The sequence below is a fragment of the Adiantum capillus-veneris genome, chromosome 25, assembly GCF_014529385.1.
Source record: "Adiantum capillus-veneris isolate H3 chromosome 25, ASM1452938v2, whole genome shotgun sequence".
In the NCBI taxonomy this organism is placed as follows: Eukaryota; Viridiplantae; Streptophyta; class Polypodiopsida; order Polypodiales; family Pteridaceae; genus Adiantum; species Adiantum capillus-veneris.
Window position 1 is genome coordinate 3,747,540 of NC_140955.1, and position 26,894 is coordinate 3,774,433.

The following is a 26,894-nucleotide window of genomic DNA, read 5'->3' on the forward strand; positions in this document are numbered from 1 at the left end:
TTTTGGTGCACTAAGGAGTTGAAGTTCTACTTGAAATTTTTGAGGAATCTCTTTTATGATCTAGGCAGATCTTTGAAAACACTTGATGATCCAATTGGGATAGTTTTGATACCTCTGTACAAACTCATTTGGAATGATACTTCATTCTTATTATGCCGTACATTTATGAATCAAAGACTGAGTTGTTTTTGTACTTATCTTTGCCTAGACATCTTTAGCCAGTCGTCTTTTTGAACTTCTTGTTCATTGGTGTGTATTTACTATAATTAAAACAGCTACACACACACACACACACACACATTGTCTATTCAACATTATAATCACTATGAGTCTCGACATTGGCACTTTTAGCATCATCTTTGGTGGCATCGACGCCTAGCAACAACGAGGCATTTTTGTTTGGTGATAAAATATCATTTTTTTCTCGACATCAATTCTTCAACATCAACATCGGCACCAAATTTAGCATCAACATTTGACATCAACACAATAGTTTTTACGGAATCATCAGGGAGAGAAATTTTGAGTTGCTGCTTGGCTTCTTAGTGCTCTGTTTTGCTTATATATTTTGATGTATTCCTATTGTGGTTATGTTATGTGATGCTTAGCCATTGATAGCTCATAGGTTACGAGATTTTATTAGTTTGCTAGACTCACGCATCTACACAGCTATATGTTTTAAAAGTTTTCTTAGTAGGCTTCCCATTACAAGTTTGTTGTTCTTACACTTGACATGAGTCAATTACCATATGCATGTCATCTATGGTTTGATTATGCCTAGCCTAATTGGTGACAATTGATAGGTTTTGTCAACAATAGATTCAGGTTCAGTGGGAGATTTATGACTAGTGATTGCTTCTCTTTGAGAGCTTTATGCTTATGGATATGTGCGATTAGCACCTTGTGTGTGTTTAAGCTCTATTGAGAGCAATTTTTTACTTTCTATATGGAGCTTACTTCGGTCCAAATTTTTCTTGCATCTCATTGGTGCCTATTTGAGCATGTGTCTTGCAGTTTTGTAGTGATAGTTTCACGTTTTGGATGTATGTTGTGCTGCAAATACTACCACTATACCTCATTGTGGAGCCAATTTTTTGGCTTGTTTTGGTAATCCTAGCCATTTCTAAGACTTGATCTGGAAGAGACCTTTCTGAGAATATGGCTTGTCATGTGTGCATAGCCTTTGAGGTCTTTTGAAGATGAGCACTACGGGCCTAGTTACCCATTGTGAAATGGATTAGGAGGTTGTTGGAGATCCTCATTCATGGCCTTGCCATAGGACATGTATAAATGAGTATAGGTGCTTTGATGCCAAGTTGGCAATCTTTCGACAGGGTCTTTGAGTAGTATATGCCAATTTATGCCTTATCAGCACTCTTTATTGGCTTATGTATTGTCTTTTGCTCAGTTTTTCTTAAGATTTTGATCTCTATATAGAGGAGACTTTGACGGATTTTCCGCACAAGTCCTCTAATTTTCTCTTCTCCCTCTCAAACACAAAGAAGATAGGCATCACTATTCTCTCCCTCTCTCTTTAGATCCCCTGCAGAGAGCAAGCAGTAAGGTTCTCTCAATTCTCCCTCTTAACAGAATCTATGGAGAGATCTCCCTCTCTTATCCCCATCCCCTTCTTAGCCTATAGAGAGACTTTCTCTCTTGACTATAGCCCTCCCTCTCTCTTACCTCTCCAATTCTCTCATATAGACTATCTCTCTCTTTCTTGGCTCCTGTCAATTTGACTCGCCTTGTCTATGTGAACATCCCCTAGTGTGTCAATTAGAGAGCAAGAACCTTCATTAAAAAAGAAAACTCTCCCCCTTTCTCTGTCATTCTATAGCAAGGAGGGTGCCCTCCCTTGACTCTTTCAATCTGCAGCAAGGGCTCTCTCTCACTCATCAAAATATATCACAGAGGAGTTTATCCGTCTCTCTCTCTCTCTCTCTCTCTCTCTCTCTCTCTCTCTCTCTCTCTCTCTCTCTCTCTCTCTCTCTCTCTCTCTCTCTCTCTCTCTCTCTCTCTCTCTCTCTCTCTCTCTCTCTCTCTCTCTCTCTCTCTCTCTCTCTCTCTCTCTCTCTCTCTCTCTCTCGCCCTGCATGGCCTACAGTACCTTGTCGGTAGCCTCCTTAGGGACTGGATACTCTTTTACGTTCTCAGCCCTTGCTTCATCTTGCCATTGTAGGATTCCCCCTCCCCTCAATTGCTCTCCCTTTCTTGCTCAAATCAGAGAGCTCCTCCCTCTCATTCACTTGGCCTGTTCGGCCTAGCTCGAAAACCGCGCCACTACCCTTGGCCAACTGACGCATCCTCTCCTCATGATGGCGGTTCCCCCCAAAAAAAAATCCATATTAAACCAATTCATTTTTTCTACAAGGCCTCTTTAGACCCATATTCACACCAAAAAATATGGGCCTTGCAAAAATTGGCTTCTCTCATCATCCTTCACTCAGCGTGGCAACCAAACGCCATGCCCTCTTTGGCTAACCAACATCCCACATCATCGTCCCTGTTCCTCGCTAAAGGTTGGCGGTCCCTTGCATTCAGAGTGCATGGTGTCCCATGGTAATGCATTGTTTGTACATATAGTCGTCTTTATAGTAGCTCCAAACACTTCAAAACAATCAATCTCCAATTTTGATACTTCACTTTCCTTCATGATCTGGAACTGCATCAAGTCCATTTCCATCTTGGTGTCTAGCTATTGGTCCTCAACCTTTTCCTTTCTTTTATCAAACCACACTACCCAAATGTCCACAAGTAACATGTTTGCATCCTTGTTCACTTATTGCAACTAATTAATATTCATTCCCCTTATGATTTTTAATTGCATCAAGTTGTTTGACAGCTTGGTCTCTGGCAATTGGTCTTTTTCTTTTCTCTTTGTTTATGTGCAAAATAACTCCAATTGGCTAATCAAGTGCAAGTATCATCGACAAATAGCAAATAAAATCATAAAAGCATTCATTTTTAGTGCAACATGCTCATGCATCAGCCCTCCCCGAGGCTCAAAAAGAACTCCAATAGTGGCGTCCTGCGGGGAAAATTAGCTTTCTAGTGTGAACCCATAATTTCTAGTTAGATTGGTGCCTTATCCACCACCATTGGGATTTTCTTTCTCTTTCCATTTAAATTTCACTCTTTATCTATTACTTCTCTCTTCCCTTTATCTTTCCATAACCCCCTTGGCTGGGAAACAAACTCACTCGCAGCTACATGTGGTACCCAATGTGGAGTAGGTAAATTGGTCACTCCCAAAAAGAAGGTGGAACAGGCACCATCCGGGCACTCTATAGAATTAAAATGAGCCTCTATGTGGTATCACTCAGCTTCAAAGGTAAGTTTGGAATGGGTTGCTAGATGATGGCTGTAAAGGCCTCCCCCACAACCTTAGCTCGTGCATATGCATCCTCAAGTTTCTTTGGATCTGACAACCTCACATGGAGTTGTATATCCCTCAAAATACTTTTCATCAAAACAATAATGGTCATAATGCTTCCTCTTAGCTTGAAAATGATAAACATACTCAACAATTGACTCACTCTCCCCTTGGCAGAAGTCTAACAGGATCCCAAAGGCTAAATTAGAAGGCAAAATAGAGGAAAATCTAGAAACAAAAGCTCGGCACAATCCATCTCAAGTTTGCATCAAATATGGAGAATGTCATTGTGTATTATGGTACCATTGCATAGCTACACCAATAAAAAAGGCAGGAAAGAACCGCATGAGGTCTTTAGGCTTGTCATAACCCTCAAACCAACAAGCTTGCACAAATTGCAATAAATAAGAATCAGTTGCATCAGCTCCAACTCCATAATAGGGTGTCAATTGGACAATCCATTGATCAATAGGTCTCTCCCTAACTTGGGGAGCAGTTGGTAACTCAACGACATGAGAAGCAACAAGTACGGGGTCGAGTTTCTCCTCCATGAGAACATCCTCCCAACAGAAGGCTCATCATCACCCGAAACATCAAATGAGCGAAAAGTTGAAGCATCAAAAATATAATCTTCAAAAAGTTTGGCTGCAACTAATGGCTTATCTCATGGTACAAACACCACCCTTTCTAAAGGCTATATCTCATCATCAATATGGTCAAAAGAAGCGATAAACCCTACTCCATACCTTACCTCCTGAACAGGGGTAGGGGGGTAGGAAAGAACAAGAGGCAAGGCAACATTCTTCTCCTCAAGAAGACATTGGTCAAAAGTGGCATCATCAACTAAATTTGTTAAAAACACCTCCCAAATATTCTCATAAAAAGTTTCACTCTCTCTCATTGATTTTCTCAAAGTAGTGATCCCAAAGAAAACGTGTAATGAAATGGCCTATGAACTTTGAGAATAGAGGAATTAGGAGAATTAAAGAAAACATTTTTGTGAGACTACTTTGAGAATATAGAGGGTGAACTTAATTGACAGTAGCAACATAATCATAGTACTGAATTAACTTGGCATGAACAATATTTTTGCAAGAGAGAGAGTTTAGAGAACTTGACAACAGTTGAGGACCGGATTTATGTGGAGCCGGTCCCCCTCCAATAGGCTTTTGTATTATAGGTTCTCCCATCAAGAGAAACTTGGTACAATACAATCTTTGTGTTCCTTGTGACCTGGTGATGCAATGAAGATGGAAAGCTTCATGCATCACATGAGCATAACATAGACTTTGTAAAAAGAATTAACTATCCCCAGCCTTAGTCCCAAGGCGTCAAACACCTTCAAATGTGGAGATAGCTAGCGGGGAATGAGGGTAGGGAAGAAGAAGAAGAAACACACATAGAAGAAAGCAATAGTTCCTCACTTATCATCACTCTTCTTGCTAGCATACATAGTATCATAGTAATGAAGATGGAGAAGATGGCAAGATTAAGCATTGAAGCGTGGTTCTTGGTTGGATTTGCACTCCATAGCCAAGAGTGTTGGTGTAGGCTCTCAAGTTCTCTACTATCTTGGAGAAGGAGATGGAGCTCTTGCACTCTGCACTACATCCAATGCGTGTGTGTGTGTGTGTGTGTGTGTGTGTGTGTGTGTGTGTGTGTGTGTGTGTGTGTGTGGGAGAGTATATCCTGCAAGTAGGCCCCCTCCTTGCTTGGGCCAACCGCCTCTTCTAGGTCTAGATGAAAGCTCATTGGCCTTTCCAAGCCTAGCCAACCACAAGCTGGGTGCATATCAAGCAACCGGGGTAGCCCTGGGACAAGTGTCCCCCATTTTCCTTTGAGAGAGAGGACTTGATAAATGAAAAAACAATTAATTGAATTAGCTAAATTGTCATTGGACGTCTCTAGGGATCAACCAATAGGCTTTGGACACTCATTGAGGGAAACCTAGCTAGGGGCTTGACATGCGTCCTACTTGCCTCTTGAGCAAGGGGTGCCCTTTGGGAGAGATAGAGGTCAAGCAACCCCCCCCCCCCCCCCCCCCCCTGCCCGCATGGCTCACCTCCTCCTTGTATGGATATTTGTTGAATTTTGTGACACCTCAACCTTGGGCCCGATTCTCACCACAAGCTTGGCCCTTAAGCCCCTCAAGCTTGGGCCGGGTTCCCACCTCAAGTACAACCCTAGCATCTCAAGCACCTCAAGCGTCTCAGTCATCAGGCACGACAAGCACCTCAAGCTTGGGCCGGGTTCCCACATCAAGCATAGCCTAGCTAGCCTAAGGTCAAAGGACTTTTAACACTAACCATTATTGGAGGTCTTTAATGAAGCCAACCCTAAGGTATTTAAGCTTCATTGTCTAGCCTTGATCTTTGAAAGATCATCTCTCATTTGGACCCCTTTACCATTGGCCATGTGTTGAGATAGACCCATAAGCACATGTCTATATTCTAACCCTTGTTCCCCTCTATTCTCCCACATTAAATGATTAGTTTAATATGAGAAAATCATTTGGGTTGATTAGATATTAGATTTTATGATAAAACGCCATCATTATCAACAATATCATCACTCAAATGTGCTAAAAACTCATCCCAAGGACTACCAGAAACCAAGGGTTCACCCACATCCTCATCGGTGCTCAAGGAATCACCCTTGCCAGCATCATTCAATCTTGGGGCTAAAATAACCCTCTTCTTAGACTCCCTCCACCTAGATATGAAAGCATCCAAAATGGTTGCCTCAAGGAAGGAAACCGACTTAAAAGTTGAGTACAAGAAAAAAAGAAAAACTAGCTCCATCTCTGGGAATTGCAGGTACTTCACTGAAGCAAAAATGCTAGAAGCTGTGTCCCACTGGGCGTGCCACTGATGGATATTTTTCTATGCTCAAGCCATGGAGCAGACCCAGACAAGAAAAACCAAGCAAACAATAACGATGCTCAAACACTCAAGCCCAAGCCCACCAACAAGGAACTATGGCTTGAAAGTGCTACTAAATATGTTGCCAAGGAATGTGCATGCAACTGCAATATCAGATCTCATCAATGAATATCCACAAACAAAGTGATCACTTCTTCATTTAACAAAATAGAGAGAGAATAATAACAAAACTTATCTTTGTCTTTGAGAACACCTCGGATCTTTAGAGCTTCAAGAATGTTTCAATGGCATCGATAGCCCAAGCTTTCGGCTTACACCCTATACGGCAACACACCGATTTGGCTTACACCCTATAGTGCAGCGTGCTATGTTTGCTTTCTATAATGTCTTCACCAAGGTTGGAATCAACTCATTTTTCTCTCTCTTCGATGGTCTCAAAAACCCACAATCTCTCTCTCATTTTTGCAAATGGCGAGCTTTCTCATTATGCCAAAGCCAACCCATCACAGTCTCCTTCAATTCTCTCACTTCACTTCCAACAAGGAGCATTACAATAGAGTGATTTTCTCTCACTTCTATTCCCCGTTCACAAACCAAAGAGGGAGGTCCACCCTCTCTTCCCCTTCTTCTCTCAATATAATGCAAGAGATGAGGCAATCGCTATCTCTTTCTCTGTCCAATTCTGCAAAGAATTCCCCCTCTTTCTATTGCGCTATCAAGAGACTCTCATCTCAATCAAAATGAGATAACTTCTCTCTCTATTTATCTCTCTCTCTCTCTCATAATCTTGCCCAGCCTGCATCCCCTCTCATGCACGCCTCTTCACACTTGCTATGCCCTCTGCCAACGAGCCTATCTTGGCATCTTTTGCGCTCGACAACCCTGATGAATTCTTTCTCTCCCTAGAATGTTGCATTCAAGCAGCATTACCATCCTCATCATCTCTTGTCATATTGCTTGCATCTCCACAGGCTCTCGGCATCACCAAACTAATTCCCTCGCCCTCCATCGACACCCCCTCCCAATTCGCCACAAGCCTCTCTCAATTCTCCTCATCCCATGATTGGCATGCTCTCATTCTCAGCCCTCAGCTCTTTCTATCTTCCTTATGGTAACCTCTCTTCACCTTCCATAATTACATCATGAACGACTCTCCCTCCTCCTCGGCAACCCCCTTGGTGACTCCTCGTTCACGCCTCCTCATAGTCCAAGGCTGGCGGCTCTTGCATTTTCTTTTAAATGGCCATATAAAATCAGTTTATTATATACTTATAGAGATATAGAAAGACTCTCCCATGGACCTCGTTCACACATAGAGAGCCGGAGTTTGAAAGGAATAAAAGGGAGGGATTTTGTCTTGGCATCCTCCTGACATTGTAGTCAAAAAAGTTACAAGCATGCACCCTTCTTTAATGCCACTACATGCCCATCCTCATTTCTTTTTTGCTCGCCAATTGCAAAAGTTCCAAAGTTTATCTTCTCCATCTTTGAGCTTTCATTGCCTGCAAAACCACTCTTTTAGGCAGATAAAGTGCAAGTATCATCATCCATTTTTCGTGCAGCATGCTCATGCAAATGTGCTCCTTGAGGCTCGAAAAAAACTCCAACACTAGAGGAACAATAAAAGGTAGAGAGGTCATATTCATAGTCGCATTCGTTCTCAGGATTGCAAGAATGCATGTATCAAGAGCCGTGGATGTGACAAGAAGAACATTGAATGCTACAATTGTCACAGGAAAGGACACATGAACTTAAAAGATTGTTGTTTGTTGCAAAGAGAGAAGGGTAAAGACATTGTCGTAAGTTTTACACCTCCTAAGAGTAGTGTGAAGATAGAGGATCTCAATGTCATTGATCTATTAGCTCTTGACATATGCTATGTGCAGAATTAGATTATTGACTCAAGTTCCAGTTTTCATGTTACTCCTTGGTTAGCTAAGCTCGGTAATTCTCATCAGCTTGAGATATGTGGCATTGGAGATGTGAGTTTGTGTATACGCAATGGTACTGAGTTCATGCTGCGAGATGTTAGACATATGCCAAATCTACCTAAGAGCTCTGGAACATATTGCGAGGTGCTAGACATGTGTGAGATGTTAGACATGTGCAAAGCTAACTAAGAGCTTGGTTTTAACAAGATAGCTTGATGATCTTGTATACACTATAGTGCTTGGCATTAGTTCTTGGATTATTAGAAAAGGTTGGTCATGCTCAAAAGCCAGAAGTCTGGCTCATTATATTCCTTGTATGTCTCTTCTATGAAAGCTTGGATTATTAGAAAAGGTTGGTCATGCTCAAAAGCTAGAAGTCTGGCTCATTATATTCCTTGTATGTCTCTTCTATGAAAGAGAATTCTATCTATGTAGCAGAGCTACCTTCTACTGAGTTGTGGCATAGCCCACTTGGTTATATGACTCAAAAGGGAGTGGAACATTTATAGTATTTTGTGTGTGTTAAACTATTCTAATTTTAGTTTGTGTGAGCATTGAATATACGGGAAAAAAACTAGGGTTACCCCCTTGCCATTAAATAGGAAGTTAGTAAATCCTCTATATTTGATTCATATAGTGACTTATGCGGGCCTATGTTGCATAAGTCTCTAGGGGGGGCATTATATTTCCTGCCTTTCATAGATGACTCTACTCGAAGGTGTGGGTCTACCGCTTGAAGAGGAAAAACAAAGTCTTTAGTGTCTTCTAGAAGTTCTTAGCTATGGTTGATAACCATCTAGGATTTTTGCAATGACAATGGAAGAAAGGTACATCACCATTGAGTTTAAGGACTTTTGTAGCAAATGAGGCATTAGGAGGTAGTTTACTACGTCGTACACACCTGTTAAGAATAGAATTTCCAAGCACATGAATAGGACTATTCAAGAGAGGGTCACTTCCATGCTATCTATGGAAAATTTACCTCAAAGATTTTCGGGGAGCCTATTATGATAGTAGTGCATATAATCAATAGGTCTCCTAGTACACTGTTGAACTACAAGATTTTGCAAGAGACGTGGATAGGAAAGAAGCCTAAATATGATAGATTATCTGTGTTTGGATCTGAGTTTTTATTACATGTGCCTAAAGATCTTAGAAAGAAGTGGTCCCCCAAGTCACACAAATGCATCTTCATTGGCTATGGTACAAATGGAGAGATGGTTTGTCATCTTTGGCACCCGGAATCTTGGAGAGTTATTCACATCTGACAAGTGATCTTGAAAGAGGTTGAGCATCATAGAGTGAGATTTGAGGATGTAGCCTCAAGTCCAATTATGAAAATAGCTCAATCTACTAGCGATGTACCTACCACTAGTAATCCTCCAGAGAGAGCTAGTAATGCTCCTCAAAGAGCTCACAAACTACAGAGAGCCTACCTGCTACCACTAAGAGGCTATTGAGATGGAAGATAGCATGAAGTGGGAAACAGGAAATGCAATCCAACTATAACTACTCCAAGTGGCTACTGAGACTTGGGAATTGACAAATTTTTGAAAGGAGAAATAAGTCTTACCTTGCAAATGGGTGTATAAGAAGAAGTACATGGTAGAGGATACCAAGACTAAGTATAAAGCTAAATTAGTTTCTAAGGGATTCAAGCGGAAGAAAGGCATGGACATTGATGATATTTTCTTTCCAGTAGTCAAGATGACTACATTGGGTCTTTTTCTTGGACTAGTAGCCACCGAGGACATGAAATTGGCCCAAATGGATGTGGGGATAGAATTTCTTTCCAAGGATCTTGATTAGAATGTCTACATGAAACAACTAGAGGGTTATGAAGTCCAAACTTGAGAAGCCTACAAGGGTAGAATTGGTGTGTAGATTGCATAAGGCATTGTATGGCTACAGCAGGGCTCAAGGCAGTGGTACATGAAGTTGACAAGTACATGTAGTCTTTTTCTTGGACTCGTAGCCACCGAGGACATGAAATTTGCCCAAATGGATGTGGAGATAGAATTTCTTTGCAAGGATCTTCATGAGAATGTCTACATGAAACAACCAGAGGGTTATAAAGTGAAACTTGAGAAGCCTACAAGGGTAGAACTGGTGTGTAGATTTCATAAGGCATTGTATGGCTAAAGCAAGGCTCAAGGCAGTGATACATGAAGTTTGACAAGTACATGTAGTCCCAAAGGTATGAAAGGAGCCACAAAGATCATTGCTTGTATACCCATGCTTGTATACCCAAAAGTTGAATGATGGTTTATTTATCATCTTGATTCTCTATGTTGATGATATACTCATTGTTCAAAAGTCTAAAGATAAAATTTCCATCTTGAAGAAGTGAATTAGCATGAAATTTTCTACGAAGGATTTGAGAGCAGCAAGTCACTTTCTCGGCATGCGTATCAAGAGTAATAGAAAATGTGGAATACTAAAGTTGTCTCAAGAAATGTATATCCACAAGTTCTTGCAACAGTTTATAGTTTTAGTACCCCAATGCATGCATATGCAAAACTTAGCAAGAATGATGATCCCAAGTATGATATTGAGAAAGAAGTATGATATTCTTGAGCAGTTGGTAGTCTCATGCATGCCATGGTAGCCACATGATTGGACATTGATTTTGCAGTGAGAGTGGATAGAAAATTTATGAAAAATCTTGGGGAAAAAAGAAATTGGAAGTAGTGAAGCACATCTTGAGATATCTAAAAGGTATGACAAATAAGTGCTTACACTTTGGGACTCAACGATGCATCCATTGTGAGTTATACGGATATGAATTATGCATGTTGTGTGGATAGTAGAAGACCCACATCTGGCTAAGTTTTCCTATTTTCTAGAGCAGCCATGTCATGGAGCACATGTCTCCAGAATTGTACGTCATCTTCCACCATAGAGACATAGTATGTGGCAGTTTTTGATGCTAGCAAGGAAGCTATCTGGTTAGCTCGCCTAGTCGAAGATCTTGGCATTACTCAGACTCCAATGTTGCATTGTGATAGTTGGAGTGCAATTTTGTCAGTGAAGAACCCCGTGTTTCACTCCAAGTCAAAACACATAAAATTCTGTTATCATGTGATACATGGCATGCTAACTAGAAAACACATTGAACTAGTCAAGGTTCATATGAATGACAACCTTGTAGATGCTCTCACAAAGAGCCTACCCTCCAACCAATTTTCAAATTACATGGAGATGATGGGTGTAGCATTAAGAGAAAGCTAAACTCACTTTTGGGCCTTTCAGTTCTAGAGAGAGAGTGGCGCTCGACCAATGAGGAAGAGGCTAACGTTACGTTGAAAATCGACATTTTGGAGTCAAGCTCTCTAAAAAAAAGGGGAGGAAATATTATTTTGGTTCATCAAATTGCACAATTTCACGCTTTCAAGGCATAAATGCCTAAGTCATACTAACTATGTAACGAGCAATTTCAGTACTTTCATTGAAGACTCTATCTAGTATCTTTGTTCTCGCCCAAATATGACTTTGAGTAGCTCTACTTCCCTCTCAAAACTTATTCCCTTTTTCATATTTGCGCTAACCTTTCTACTGCACACCATGTCTACTTCTCGAAGGCCTAGCATTACCATTGACTCTGTTAGCATTTTTAACAGTTATACTACAGACGATCAAGCATGGATTCCATCTCGAATAACTATCGGAAGTTGGGTTCTACTGCAAACCAGGAGGAGGAAGAGGAGGCAACGCAATGATTTCGTGGAGGCTTTCAAGGGTCAAGTTAAAGAGTTTAAAGTGTGTGCACAAAGCAAGCGGGTGAAAGAGGTCCTCATACAACATGCTTTCCAGCATGCAGACTTAAGGTTGCAAACATCTCCTCCAAGTTTTCCAAGGCATTGACCCAACTGTAAGTTATTTTAGCATCTCGCATAGTGCATGATTATATTTGAATATTAAGTGGTGGATATCATCTTTGGTATGTTTCAGATATTTATCCATCGAATAGGACAAATTGGCAGCCAGTTGAGAGCATAGTTGGGATTTTTGATGCTTTCCATGCGTTTATTGGTGAGCAAATGTACCGAGGAAGACAACACAAGGAACTTGCCGATAATGGAATTTTATTTTATGATATGTCATATGTGGAACCGAGAACTTCCATTGGTTGGGGTCATGTAGCTCCTTTGCCACTTTTATCCTTTGACAGCAAGGATTGGTCCCTGCCTGCTTCGCAAACTAGTGAAAGCTTCAGGAATAAGTTGTTTCAGGATATACAAAAGTCCCTCAAGTATTCAATTGCCACAAAAATACTTCGGCTCGCACTATTTATGCCTCTTGAAGTGTTCGTAGATTTTTTTTTCGATGAGCAAATAAGAACTACCGCAACAATGTTCATTTGCAAATCTGAGAGCTGTTTGGACTTTTTAGATGATAACTGGGATAGGAAACAATCACAGAACAAAATCTGTATTGTGCAAAAGAAGTCCATAATTTGCAAGTTCATAATAAGCTCTCAAAATTTCTTAGTATCATTTTACTATATTAGATATCATCTTCTTAGTGGGCAGCTTATTCCACTCGACCAAGATACAGAGAACAGCCTCGAGAACAAACCTTTATCAATGGAGCTCTACTTTCGAGACAGCCTACTTACTGTGATGGAGACAATGTCAAGCATGACTCTTGCATAGCTCAGGATAGATCTTACATGTGAAGAACTTCCACTTTTGCCGGAATTGTATGCATTCAGTCTCAACAATAGAAAGGTGCTTACAAAATCGATAAACTTTGATTGTCTTTAATACACTATGACTGAATCTAACTTTTTCTTCTTTTCAGATTCCAAGGCGCAAGGAGAAAACAACATTGTGCAAGGAGTCACTAACAAATACACTTCACTTAATTGCTTCCATCGGAAGCTAGGTCACATACCTTGTGCACGCAAAGAGCTTTGATGCCATGGAAACCATGATGTACTCTTCAAAATGACTAATGCAAAGACATTTTTTGGCGGTCAAACAATGTTTCAAAAATGTACATTTTCAATGTTTCAAAACTTTACATATTGTGTTGTTTCTGTCAAGATTTATACAAGTAATTTTCTCCCTTTCCTTGCTACTATCCTCTCCCCCGGTTTGTGTTGGGGTATAAAGCCCAATGTGGTCGCCCAGGTAAGTGGGCGGGCCGCCAGGTATGTACACATATTCTTTTGTAAAAACCTAATAAGAACTCACTATGCTCTACACATTACAGTAGAGCGAGTTCACCATATTGTCGTGCTCTTCTTCTCGCACTCTCTCTCGTGTCGCACTTCCGCTCGTACTCCTTCAACTGATATTAGAGCCCAGATCGAGGCTCGGGGAAGCACTGCAGGAGGCTAGAGTCACCAACTCAGATTGGAGTGAAATTCGACAGGCGAAGACACAGCCCCAAATCTCGTGGGAGGACCCGAAGGCCTTGGTGTTGTCAGAAATTCATTCTGAGGTCATCTCGGCCACCGTTCGGCTTCGACAAAGGTCTACGCAGGCCATTTTTTACTACGTGGTCTCAGCGGGTGCAGATCCGACTCTGCAAATTTGGGGTTTTCGGCCTACGACTGCAGGTGCTGAGGATATCGACACTCCCAAAGTGTTGATTTGTGGCTGTCTACACATCGAAGGACGGCTCACAGTTCTTGGAGGCGTGTCACATACGACACGGACGCATCTACACACAGACTGTAGGCGACATCCACTAGTTCATCAGGTAGCTTGTGTTTGCTGCTTGATATTCCAGATTTCATCCTGACATTGCAGGTACTTCCACATGGGATGTATTGTCAGAGATGATGTATGTCTGTTGAGGGTTTGCTGGCTGTGAGTCACGCAGCAAACAACCGCCGCAACGGTTACATCATACAGTGGGAAATTTGTGGATGTATGACTTTGTGGGAAGTCTATGTACTGTCAGATTTAGTGTAGCCTTTGTTGAGGGTCGAGTGAGGTTTTATTGAGCTGGGGAATTCTCGAATGTTGAGATCCTTTCACTGATACAGGTCTTGGAGCGATCCCTCGAGCACCCTTAGATAGGCAGCTAGGATGTATTGATTGTGAGTTAGACAGTTGGGATTGCATCTTTGCTTTACTGCCGTTAAGGAATTGTCGCAGACTATGCTTACAGGACAGTTAGAAGACAGGACAGGTGCGGGACAGGTTCACCCACAGCTTACAGTGTTAGAGAGACAGTGGTTTTTTGGTCTGTTTTTGAGTACACGAGAGCCATTTTACAAAGGAGAATCTACTTAAATTTCTGCAGAATCTGAAGCTTTCTTGGTTCATTTGACAGGTTGATATTGGTTCAGAGGTCAGTTTACAGGGGAAACTCTGCTGAATTTTTCCCAAGAAAGTAAACCACTGTGAAGCGTAGCTATGGCTGGATCACAGGACACTGCTCTTTACAATATCAAGAAGCTGGATGGAACCAATTTCCCATTGTGGAAGAAGCAGATTTGGCACGTGTTGGTACAAAAGAAGCAGATAAAACCTATAAAGCTCAAGGGGATAAAACCAGAAGATATGGACGAAGATGAATGGAGCGAAATGAATGAATTGGCACTTTCTACCATTATGCTGACTTTGGCAGAAAGCGTTTACTTCAATGTAGCAGACGAGATGTCGGCTTATCAAGCATGGTTAAAGCTGAGTGATCTTTATGAGAAGCAAAGTGCAGCTTCACAGGTATACTGGCTTAGGAAGCTTGTTGACTTGAAGATGAAAGAAGGGACACCTATCTCCAATCATCTGAATGAATTCATCACAATCTACAATCAGTTGTCAGCTCAAGGTGTCAAGTTTGATGAACCTGTTAGAGCTATGTTCCTGTTGATAAAATTGCCGGAAAGTTGGGACACTTTTCGCACAGCTTTGAGTAATTCTGCACCTCCAGATGGTTTGCACATAGCAGGTGTAGAAGGAAGTCTGCATACTGAAGAAACCAATAGAAAGACAATGGACAAAGGCAAAGGAACAACCTTAGTTGTCAGGGGAAGGACCAAAGAAAAGTACAAAGGTGGAAAGAGGAATCAGTCTCGTAGCAAGTCCCGCATTGCTAAAGGCAAGAGTGACATAGAATGCTACCATTGTGGCAAGAAGGGTCACATGAAAAGAGACTGCAAAGAATGGAAAGCAGAAAAAGGCAAAGAGAAAGCTGAAGACCATGGTGAGAAGAACAAGTCCTCAGTGAAAATTCAAGAAATAAATGTGACAAACACTGTTGCAGAGGATGACAGTCTAGTGTCAGGAGACATCTACTTCTTGAAGAATACAATGGACTCAGCTCTTCTTACAGCATCTGATGGAAATTCACTGAGTGACTGGATTATAGACTCAGGGGCATCACTTCATGTGTCTCCAAACAAGGAGTGGTTTACCTCTTATGTGACCACTAAAGATCATGTTCGGCTAGGCAATGGGCAGACATGTGAGATCTTAGGTGTTGGAGATGTTCAATTGAAGTTTCAGAATGGCTCTTAGGTGTTGGAGATGTTCAATTGAAGTTTCAGAATGGCTCATCTTTCACGCTGAAGAATGTGAGACATGTTCCCGCAATTACAAAGAGCTTGATCAGCACAGGTTTACTTGATGATGTTGGCTACGTCACCACTTTTGGACAGAACATGTGGAAGATATCCAAGGGTTCTATGACAGTAGCACATTGAGTAAAGTCTGGAGGACTTTACATGATTTATGTATCAAATGTCTCTAAAGATGTAATCAATGTAACCGAGCAGCCGAACGTTTCTTTGTGGCATAGCCGGTTAGGACATATGTCCAAGAAGGGAATAATAATCTTGTCTCGTTCTGGTTATTTGCCTGGCTTTTCATTTAATGATTTTCAATTCTGTGAACATTGTCTGTATGGTAAGCAAACACAGGAGCCACATAAGCATAAAAGCAGTAGAAGAGATACACAGTTGGCACTTGTTCATAGTGATTTGTGTGGACCTATGCCTAACCTATCTCTAGGGGGAGCTTCTTACTTTATGACATTTATAGATGATTACTCGAGGAAAGTATGGGTTTACTTTTGCAAGCACAAGGATGAAGCGTTTAGTGTTTTCAAAACGTTTGTGACACTTGTGGAGAATCAGAGTGGCAAGAAGCTTAAATGCTTACGCACTGACAATGGTGGAGAGTATGTTTCAAAGGCCTTTCAGGACTTTTGTGAGTCAAAAGGTATAAAACGTGAACTTACTGCTCCTTACAATCCTCCTCAAATTGGTTTTGCTGAGAGGATGAATAGGACCATACAAGAGAAGGTCAGAAGTATGTTGTCTAATGCACAGCTGCCAAATGGGTTTTGGGTTGAAGCTGTATCAACAGCTGTTCATCTTGTAAATAGATCTCCTAGCAAGGTTTTACAGAAGGATTCAGTGCCAGAGATGGTATGGTTAGGGAAAATGCCCTCATACAAGCATCTCAGAGTCTTTGGCTGTGAGGCATATACTCACGTTCCAAAGGAATTTAGGAACAAACTTGAGCCAAAGAGTAGAAAGTGCATCTTTCTAGGCTATGGTAATTCTGGTGAGATGGGGTACAGACTTTGGGATCCCGAATCCAGAAAGGTTGTCCGCAGCAATGATGTTCACTTTAATGAATCCAAATATCATTCTAAACCAGAGAGGGTTGAGGAGATTAGAAGAGTTGTCTTCCAAGAAGATGGACCTCCACGTGCAAGACAAAATGTCAGGGCTCAAGAGGAGCAAGGACAGGATAGAGTGGAACCACAGGTTGTGGCTGAGCCTGAGCCACCTATTGTGCGTAGATTTGGACGTGTCACGCGACCTCCTGATAGGTTTGTTCCATCTATGAACTATGTCATGTTGACTGATTGCAATGAGCCTTCATGTTACAAGGAAGCAGTGCAAATGAAGGACTCCGGGAATTGGCAAGTGGCCATGCAGTCAGAGATGACAGCTCTGCATAAAAACCAGACATGGAAGCTAGTTAAATTACCACGGGGCAAAAAGGCTCTACCTTGTAAATGGGTTTACAGGTATAAGATCACCGCTCATGATAGTCAGCCAAAGTACAAAGCAAGGCTTGTTGCCAAGGGCTTTAAGCAAGAACAAGGCATTGACTTTGATGAAGTCTTCTCTCCGGTGGTCAAGATGACTACATTGAGATGCTTTCTTGCGTTGGTTGCCATATTAGATTTGGTGTTTCACCAAATGGATGTCAAGACATCGTTCTTGCATGGTGATTTAGATGTGGAAATTTACGTGCAGCAACCAGAAGGGTTTGTTGAGAAAGGCAAGGAAGATTGGGTATGCCAGTTGTTAAAGAGTCTTTATGGCTTAAAACAATTACCGAGGGCATGGTACCATAAATTCCACAAGTTTATGCTTTCTCAAGGCTACAAACGTAGTGAGTTCGATCACTGTCTATATACAAAGAAGGCTAAGGATGGTAGTTGGCTGATCCTTATTTTGTATGTGGATGACATCTTGATTGCTGGCAAGCACTTGGAAGAAATTTCAGCTTTGAAGTCAAAGATGGCAAAATCGTTTGACATGAAAGACATGGGTGAGGCAAGTCATATACTTGGTATGCGCATTGAGAGAGATAGATCAAAGAAGTTGATTTGGTTATCTCAAACAGACTATATTGACAAGGTTTTGCAACGTTTCAATATGGAGAAGGGAAAGGCACTGAGTGTTCCATTGCCACCATATGTGAAACTTAGCAAACAAGATTGTCATGTGTCTGAGGAAGAACAGGCTGAAATGGATAAGATTCCATATGCGTCTGCAGTGGGTAGTTTGATGTATGCAATGATTGCTACTCGCCCAGACATTGCATTTGCAGTGGGTGTAGTAAGTCGATACTTGTCAAACCCAGGCAAGAAACATTGGGAGGCAGTGAAAGGAATATTGAGATACCTGAAAGCTACAAAGAGTATGCGTATATGCTATGGGAGTTAAGAGCTAAGTGTAAAGAGTTTTACAGACTCAGATTATGCAGGTGACTTAGACAACCGAAGGTCTACGTCAGGGTATGTCTTTACATTGGCTGGTGGAGCAGTATCATGGCGTTCTAGATTACAAGATTGTGTTACTCAGTCTACTATAGAGGCTGAATATGTTGCAGCATCAGAGGCATGCAAAGAATCAATTTGGCTTAATCGACTAGTCACAGATTTGGGAATCAAAGAAGAGATGACTGTGTTATATTGTGATAGTCAAAGTGCTATACAATTGGCTCGCAATCCAGTTTATCACTCAAAGACAAAGCATGTGGATATGAAGTATCATTTCATCAGGGAAATGCTCGAGGATAAGCAACTTCAGCTTGTCAAAGTTCACACCACAGAAAATCCTGCTGATCTACTTACAAAAGGACTTCCTACAGAGAGCTTTGCGCATTGTCGCAAGCAGTTAGGTGTAGGGTAGTACATCACTTCTCTACATCTCTTGTATATTAGCTTGTATAGTAGCTTCTCTCACACTTAAAGTACCACATTGGACTTTAAGTGGGAGGTTGTTGGGGTATAAAGCCCAATGTGGTCGCCCAGGTAAGTGGGCGGGCCGCCAGGTATGTACACATATTCTTTTGTAAAAACCTAATAAGAACTCACTATGCTCTACACATTACAGTAGAGCGAGTTCACCATATCGTCGTGCTCTTCTTCTCGCACACTCTCTCGTGTCGCACTTCCGCTCGTACTCCTTTAGTTTGTGCCACCCGTCCCCTGTCCTCTCCCCCGGTTTGTGTCACTCGTCCCCTAGCCTCTCCCCCGATTTGTGCCACTCATCCCTTGCCCTCTGCTCCGGTTGCTGCTACCTCTTCCTCTAAGGACGTTGTTCTAAGGCATCCCTTCATGTCGCTCAAAATCATGGACCTCTTCCATGGCTTCCCATGCTTCTTGCACCTCTGAAGCTTCCCGCTATTTTTTGCTCTTGCCGTCGACGTGTAGCCCATTCCTCTACTTCTGCGGCGTCCACATAATATTGGTTTATTGCTTCTTGCATATTTCAAACTTCTTCTTGAGTCTGATTGTGGCGTTGCATCATTTCGTTAATGCGAGCCTCTTCGAACTCCTCAGCTCTCGCCGCTTCCTCTCTTGTGCGTCTGTTTACCGAGATTATAATATGCTGGATGGCCATTACAGAAAAATGTCGCACATCGTTGTTGGTGTAGTTATGTAATTGAAGTTCCTGTAGAAGCGTGATACAGACATTTGTTGCTTCATACATCGTTGCAGCAAACAATAAAATTACAGATTACTTACGTTCGGTATATCCATAATTTGACTGATGAGCAACAAGGCATTCAAACAGGTTCGCCAGCCACGGCTATAGTCATCAGTCTGCGTGGACACGGTTACCCGTTTGTGCCGGACTACATTTCCTAGATCATGTTCTAAGAAAAGATGCTCTACACAACATACAAGTTTTTTCGCGGCACTACATACATAACCACTTGAATCAGCAACACATTACAAAGAGACACTGCTTTCCAAATGTACCCAAATGGACCTTACGTTTTTACACGACCGTGAAACGCCCTGCTTTGCCCAGAGTTTGCATAGTAAACAATATTAGCTTCCATGTCAAATAACATCAGACTCCAATGATCACTACAGAGACGACATCAAAGATGAGGAGAGAAAATACTCACGATTGATTGTACGCAGTGACCAAAAAGCGCGCTAGATCAAATTTGACTCTGCTAAACCAGTTCATCAGACTCAAAAAGGAAACTCAGTTGTTCTACAGATAAGGCGATATCAACGGATCTATTACGTATACTTTCTCTTGAACCTCAGGGGGCAGAAGCGAGACAGCGTGGCTAACATGAAAAAATGGCAGAGATTAGACTTGAACACCAAGTGAGTCAATATCGAGCAAGTGGGACAGCTATCGAATTCCATCTGCCACTGACTCGCTTGGTATTGACCCATGTCTTAGCGCAAATGAGCCATTATAAAGAAGAACTTGACGACTGCCGCAAAGACATGGGTCAATACCGAGCGAGTCAGTGGAGGATTCCAATTCCATAAGCCACTGACTCGCTTGGTATTGACCCATGTCTTTAAGGTAGTGAGCCATTATAAAGAAAAACTTGGCAATTGCTACAAAGACATGGGTCAATACCGAGCGAGTAGTATCAATATCCAATTTCATTAGCCCCTGTCTCGCTTGGTATTGACCCATGTCTCGGTAGAGACCCATTTAATGAGCATGAGAATTACCACAAAGCAACATTGACGACCTCATTCATTGCGAGCGAGTCGGTGAAACTGCGCATGCATAGGAAATCTACATTATCGAGGTTGAAAATGCAAGACTCCTCTGACCTTGCAGGTAGTTGTATGTGCGCATGTAGAGGGGCTGAGCTCAACAAAATTCTCAACTCCTCTTCATTCTCTTCGTTGATTTGCTCTAAAATAATTGACTCATCCGATACGTTGGATGGCCCTTGTGATGCAGAGCCTTTCCCTTGCCTTTCTTGAGCTGGCTCCCTCGCTGCCTCAGGCTCCTCCCTAGCAGCCTTAGGCTCCTCAAGCTCCGGATCATTTTCCTTCAATATTGGTTGCTCCATGACTTGCTCATTTTGGTGTCTGGTTGGCTCCTCGATAACTGTCTCTGTTTCTTCCGTGACTGCCTCGGGGTCCACTCTGGCTTGCTCATGCCCCTCTGCGGCTATCTCGGTCTGCCCATCTGTGTCATTTCTCTCGACCCGTAATTGGGTCCTTCTGCTGTTTGTTTCAGCCCTAGACAGCTCTGTCTGTCGTGCACAAGGATGGAGAGGGGGGATGTTGATCCATGGTTCTACTATCCCGGATAGGCACTGGCTGAAGCAGCCCATCATAGCGGAAACGAAGCCTACAAAGAGTATCAAAATCCCGCGGCATGATAGTGACGCGGTGTGCATGGGCAGCCAAGATGTATCCATCGTTGAAGAATTCCACGAGGTATTCTTCAACAATTTCTTGAAGGCAAAGTAGTGCACTGCTGGCCAATCGCATGCCGACTCTCCACTGCTCGCAAATCTCCCTCACTACTCGCTAGAAAGGGAGACGTGGAATAGCAGGTTGAACGTGTCGTTCTATCCTGTACAGCTCTTGCAGTACACCTCTGTGCGCCTCATATCGGCGTCTTCTTGCTTGAGCATTCAAAGATTCACCTGTTGCCCTCCTAAAGCAGGCCTTTATACGAGGCATCTCTACAAATAGCATAACCCCAAAAGACAATTCATTTGTCAGCACAAGGGACTTCAGATGTCAAAAAAGGTCAGTACCAAGCGACTAGGTGCATAGGACAGAGTTGCCTTGCCTTATTCGCTCGGTAGTGACCTCAGAAAATAGTAATACCAGGCATGACTTATATACTCTGAGGTCACTACCGAGTGAATAGGTGCATAGGAAAGAGTTTGCCTTGCCTTATTCGCTAGGTAGTGACCTCAGAAAATAGTAATAGCAGGCATGAATTATATTTTTTGAGGTAACCACCGAGCGAATAGGTGCATAGGAATTAGTTTGCCTTGCCTTATTCGCTCGGTAGTGACCTTAGAAAATAGTAATAGCATGCATGACTTATATTTTTTGAGGTAACTATCGAGCGAATAGGTGCATAGGAAAGAGTTTGCCTTGCCTTATTCGCTCGGTAGTGACCTCAAAAAATAGTAATAGCAGACATCACTTACATTTTTTGAGGTCACTACCAAGCGAACAGGTTTGCATCTCCTGCAACAAAATACCTTATTCGCTGGGTAGTGACCTCAGAAAAGTGTACAAGCGATCAAACATGTTTGCATCCGCTGCAACAAAATACCAATGTGAAGGAGATGTTTAAATCGATGCGGTCCTAACTGTCATGTCGTTCCCTCCAATCACCTCCCCTAATCTCGAGGGGATGGTACCATTGATTCTCTCTCCCACGTCCACCTCCCATGAAACCGCATGGAGGTACCACCCCTCATAGACCACTCACTCATAAGCCAGAACCCAGGCTCTGCTTTTTAGGCATGTCTGAAAGTCTATTTAAGTAGTAGTTGTTTCAGAACCTCCCTCAGGGTTTCGCAAAACAACTACAAGAAGCTTAGGATAGTGGTGATGCCTTTCCAAGTTATACTCCCACATCGCCAACAACACCGCATGCGGGCCCTCCTCATGATGTCCCCCCTTGGCCCTCCCCCGATGTTACCCTTAATGTTCTCGACCGACACAACTCGGGAGTGGCTGCTGTCAACAGGGGAGTCAATTCTCGAGGTAAGCCACTAGTAATTCTTTGCTTTCTGCTCCCAATTTCCAAGCTCCTAGTTTGAAGAGCTTATTTGCTAAATGATATGTGCAGGATACTAGCCTAAAGTTGCAGCAAATGCTGATCGTCAGGCAAAGGGTCTCAATCCTTAAAGACTCTTTGGAAGCAAGAAGGCCTGAAGACATGCAGCGATTGCTCGCCGAAAATGGCTCTATGGAGGCTATCATTAATTGGCTTCAAGAAATGAAGGATGAAGTGCTTGAGCTAGCTAGTAAATATGAGGAAGCCATTAACTTTGCCAACAGGCTTTGCAAGAGATAGCCTGGCTGTGAGGGAAAAGGACTACATGGTTATTGCAAACCCTAAACCCCCGGAAATTAGTAGGCCACTCTTTGTAAAGTCTGAAGTGTTTTCTAACTCAAAACCCGATGTTTAGTTGTAATTTTGTTTCTTTCTTATAAAATCAAAACGCGTATTTGGCAAAAAAAAACCTAAATCCGCAATAAACAGGGTTTACCTTCCCTTTATTTGCTTAGTATTGACCTATGTACTAGCAGACATCACTTAACTTTTCTTTTGGTTATCGGTACCAAGCGAATAGGGCTCTTCGGACTAAGTGACCTTTCCTTATTTGCTTGGTACTGACCAAGGACGATGACCTGTACCAAGCAAGCAGGTGCAGCAAACAAGGTTTACCTTCCCTTATTCGCCTGGTACTGACTACACAAAATACAAGTGCACAGAAGGGTAGTAAGTAGCATACCTCTTCACTATGTGTAGAGTTCCGCGTCACTGAAGCACTGCAGAACAAGAGTAAGAGAAGGAGGATGTGCAAGAGTAAGAGGTGATGGAGTTTGCTTACCGCGTAGCATCGATGGGGGTAGAGTTAATTAGATTGATGCGTAGTAGAGGATGCGAAAAGAGGCAGAATAGTTGAAACTTGAGATGTTTGGCGGGTGTAATGCCTCAACTTAGAATGCTTACCTCAGGGAGGGTGAAAACTTCACTTATGCGCGAGATTGCGGTTGGTAAATCGTACTGCATGGGAATCTGAGACCATTTATTACTGGTTGTCCTTGAGAGCACAGCCCACGTGCCTTTTTGAGTGACCGTTTAGGGTTAGACAAACGCCAATCGCCCTTGCAGTGGCCATCTCCATCTCCATCTCCGAGTGGAACAAACAGATCGCTGCTTCCTTTGCCTTTTTTGCGCTCTTCCCCTTGGCCAGCTCTCGTGATCCTGCGTTTAGAGTCAGATGCCGATCGCCCTTGCATTTGCCATCTCCATCTCCAAGTAGAACAAATAGATTGCCATCGCCTTTGCATTTTCTGCGCTCTTTCCCTTGGCCACTTCTCGTGTGTTGGGGTATAAAGCCCAATGTGGTCGCCCAGGTAAGTGGGCGGGCCGCCAGGTATGTACACATATTCTTTTGTAAAAACCTAATAAGAACTCACTATGCTCTACACAGTACAGACGAGCGAGTTCACCATATCGTCGTGCTCTTCTTCTCGCACTCTCTCTCGCGTCGCACTTCCGCTCGTACTCTTTCAACTGGTATCAGAGCTTAGATCGAGGCTCGGGGCAGCACTGCAGGAGGCTAGAGTCACCAACTCAGATTGGAGTGAAATTCGACAGGCGAAACACGACCCCAAATCTTGTGGGAAGAGCCGAAGGACTCGGTGTTGTCAGAATTTCATTCTGAGGTCATCTCGACCACCGTTCGGCTTCGACAAAGGTCTGCGCAGGCCATTTTCGACTATGTGGTCTCGGCGGATGCAGATCCGACTGTGCAAATTTCGGGTTTTCGGCCTATGACTGCAGGTGCTGAGGATATCGACACTCCCAGAGTGTTGATTTGTGGCTGTCTACACATCAAAGGACGGCTCACAGTTCTTGGAGGCATGTCACATACGACAAGGGCGCATCTACACACAGACTATAGGCGACATCCACTAGTTCATCAGGTAGCTTGTGTTTGCTGCTTGATATTCCAGATTTCATCCTGACATTGTAGGTACTTCCACATGGGATGTATTGTAAGAGATGATGTATGTCTGTTGAGGGTTTGCTGGCTGTGAGTCACGCAGCAAACAACCGCCGCAGCGGTTACAGTATACAGTGGGAAATTTGTGGATGTATGACTTTGTGGGAAGTCTTTGTACTGTCAGATTTACTGAAACCTTTGTTGAGGGTTGAGTGAGGTTTTATTGAGCTGGGGGATTCTCGAATGCTGAGATCCTTTCGGTGATACAGGTCTTGGAGCGATCCCTCGAGCACCCTTAGATAGGCAGCTAGGATGTATTGACTGTGAGTTAGACAGTTGGGATTGCATCTTTGCTTTACTGCCGTTAAGGAATTGTCGCAGACTATGCTTACAGGACAGTCAGAAGACAGGACAGGTGCGGGACAGGTTCACCCACAGCTTACAGTGTTAGAGAGACAGTGGTTTTTTGGTCTGTTTTTGAGTACACGAGAGCCATTTTACAAAGGAGAATCTACTTAAATTTCTGCAGAATCTGAAGCTTTCTTGGTTCATTTGACAGGTTGATATTGGTTCAGAGGTCAGTTTACAGGGGAAACTCTGCTGAATTTTTCCCAAGAAAGTAAACCACTGTGAAGCGTAGCTATGGCTGGATCACAGGACACTGCTCTTTACAATATCAAGAAGCTGGATGGAACCAATTTCCCATTGTGGAAGAAGCAGATTTGGCACGTGTTGGTACAAAAGAAGCAGATAAAACCTATAAAGCTCAAGGGGATAAAACCAGAAGATATGGACGAAGATGAATGGAGCGAAATGAATGAATTGGCACTTTCTACCATTATGCTGACTTTGGCAGAAAGCGTTTACTTCAATGTAGCAGACGAGATGTCGGCTTATCAAGCATGGTTAAAGCTGAGTGATCTTTATGAGAAGCAAAGTGCAGCTTCACAGGTATACTGGCTTAAGAACCTTGTTGACTTGAAGATGAAAGAAGGGACACCTATCTCCAATCATCTGAATGAATTCATCACAATCTACAATCAGTTGTCAGCTCAAGGTGTCAAGTTTGATGAACCTGTTAGAGCTATGTTCCTGTTGATAAAATTGCCGGAAAGTTGGGACACTTTTCGCACAGCTTTGAGTAATTCTGCACCTCCAGATGGTTTGCACATAGTAGGTGTAGAAGGAAGTCTGCATACTGAAGAAACCAATAGAAAGACAATGGACAAAGGCAAAGGAACAACCTTAGTTGTCAGGGGAAGGACCAAAGAAAAGTACAAAGGTGGAAAGAGGAATCAGTCTCGTAGCAAGTCCCGCAGTGCTAAAGGCAAGAGTGACTTAGAATGCTACCATTGTGGAAAGAAGGGTCACATGAAAAGAGACTGCAAAGAATGGAAAGCAGAAAAAGGCAAAGAGAAAGCTGAAGACCATGGCCTCAGTGAAAATTCAAGAAATAAATGTGACAAACACTGTTGCAGAGGATGACAGTCTAGTGTCAAGAGACATCTACTTCTTGAAGAATACAATGGACTCAGCTCTTCTTACAGCATCTGATGGAAATTCACTGAGTGACTGGATTATAGACTCAGGGGCATCACTTCATGTGTCTCCAAACAAGGAGTGGTTTACCTCTTATGTGACCACTAAAGATCATGTTCGGCTAGGCAATGGGCAGACATGTGAGATCTTAGGTGTTGGAGATGTTCAATTGAAGTTTCAGAATGGCTCTTCTTTCACGCTGAAGAATGTGAGACATGTTCCTGCAATTACAAAGAGCTTGATCAGCACAGGTTTACTTGATGATGCTGTCTACGTCACCACTTTTGGACAGAACATGTGGAAGATATCCAAGGGTGCTATGACAGTAGCACATGAAGTAAAGTCTGGAGGACTTTACATGATTTATGTATCAAATGTCTCTAAAAATGTAATCAATGTAACCGAGCAGCCGAACGTTTCTTTGTGGCATAGCCGGTTAGGACATATGTCCAAGAAGGGAATAATAATCTTGTCTCGTTCTGGTTATTTGCCTGGCTTTTCATTTAATGATTTTGAATTCTGTGAACATTGTCTGTATGGTAAGCAAACACAGCAGCCGCATAAGCATAAAAGCAGTAGAAGAGATACACAGTTGGCACTTGTTCATAGTGATTTGTGTGGACCTATGCCTAACCTATCTCTAGGGGGAGCTTCTTACTTTATGACATTTATAGATGATTACTCGAGGAAAGTATGGGTTTACTTTCGCAAGCACAAGGATGAAGCATTTAGTGTTTTCAAAACGTTTGTGACACTTGTGGAGAATCAGAGTGGCAAGAAGCTTAAATGCTTACGCACTGACAATGGTGGAGAGTATGTTTCAAAGGCCTTTCAGGACTTTTGTGAGTCAAAAGGTATAAAACGTGAACTTACTGCTCCTTACAATCCTCCTCAAAACGGTGTTGCTGAGAGGATGAATAGGACCATACAAGAGAAGGTCAGAAGTATGTTGTCTAATGCACAGCTGCCAAATGGGTTT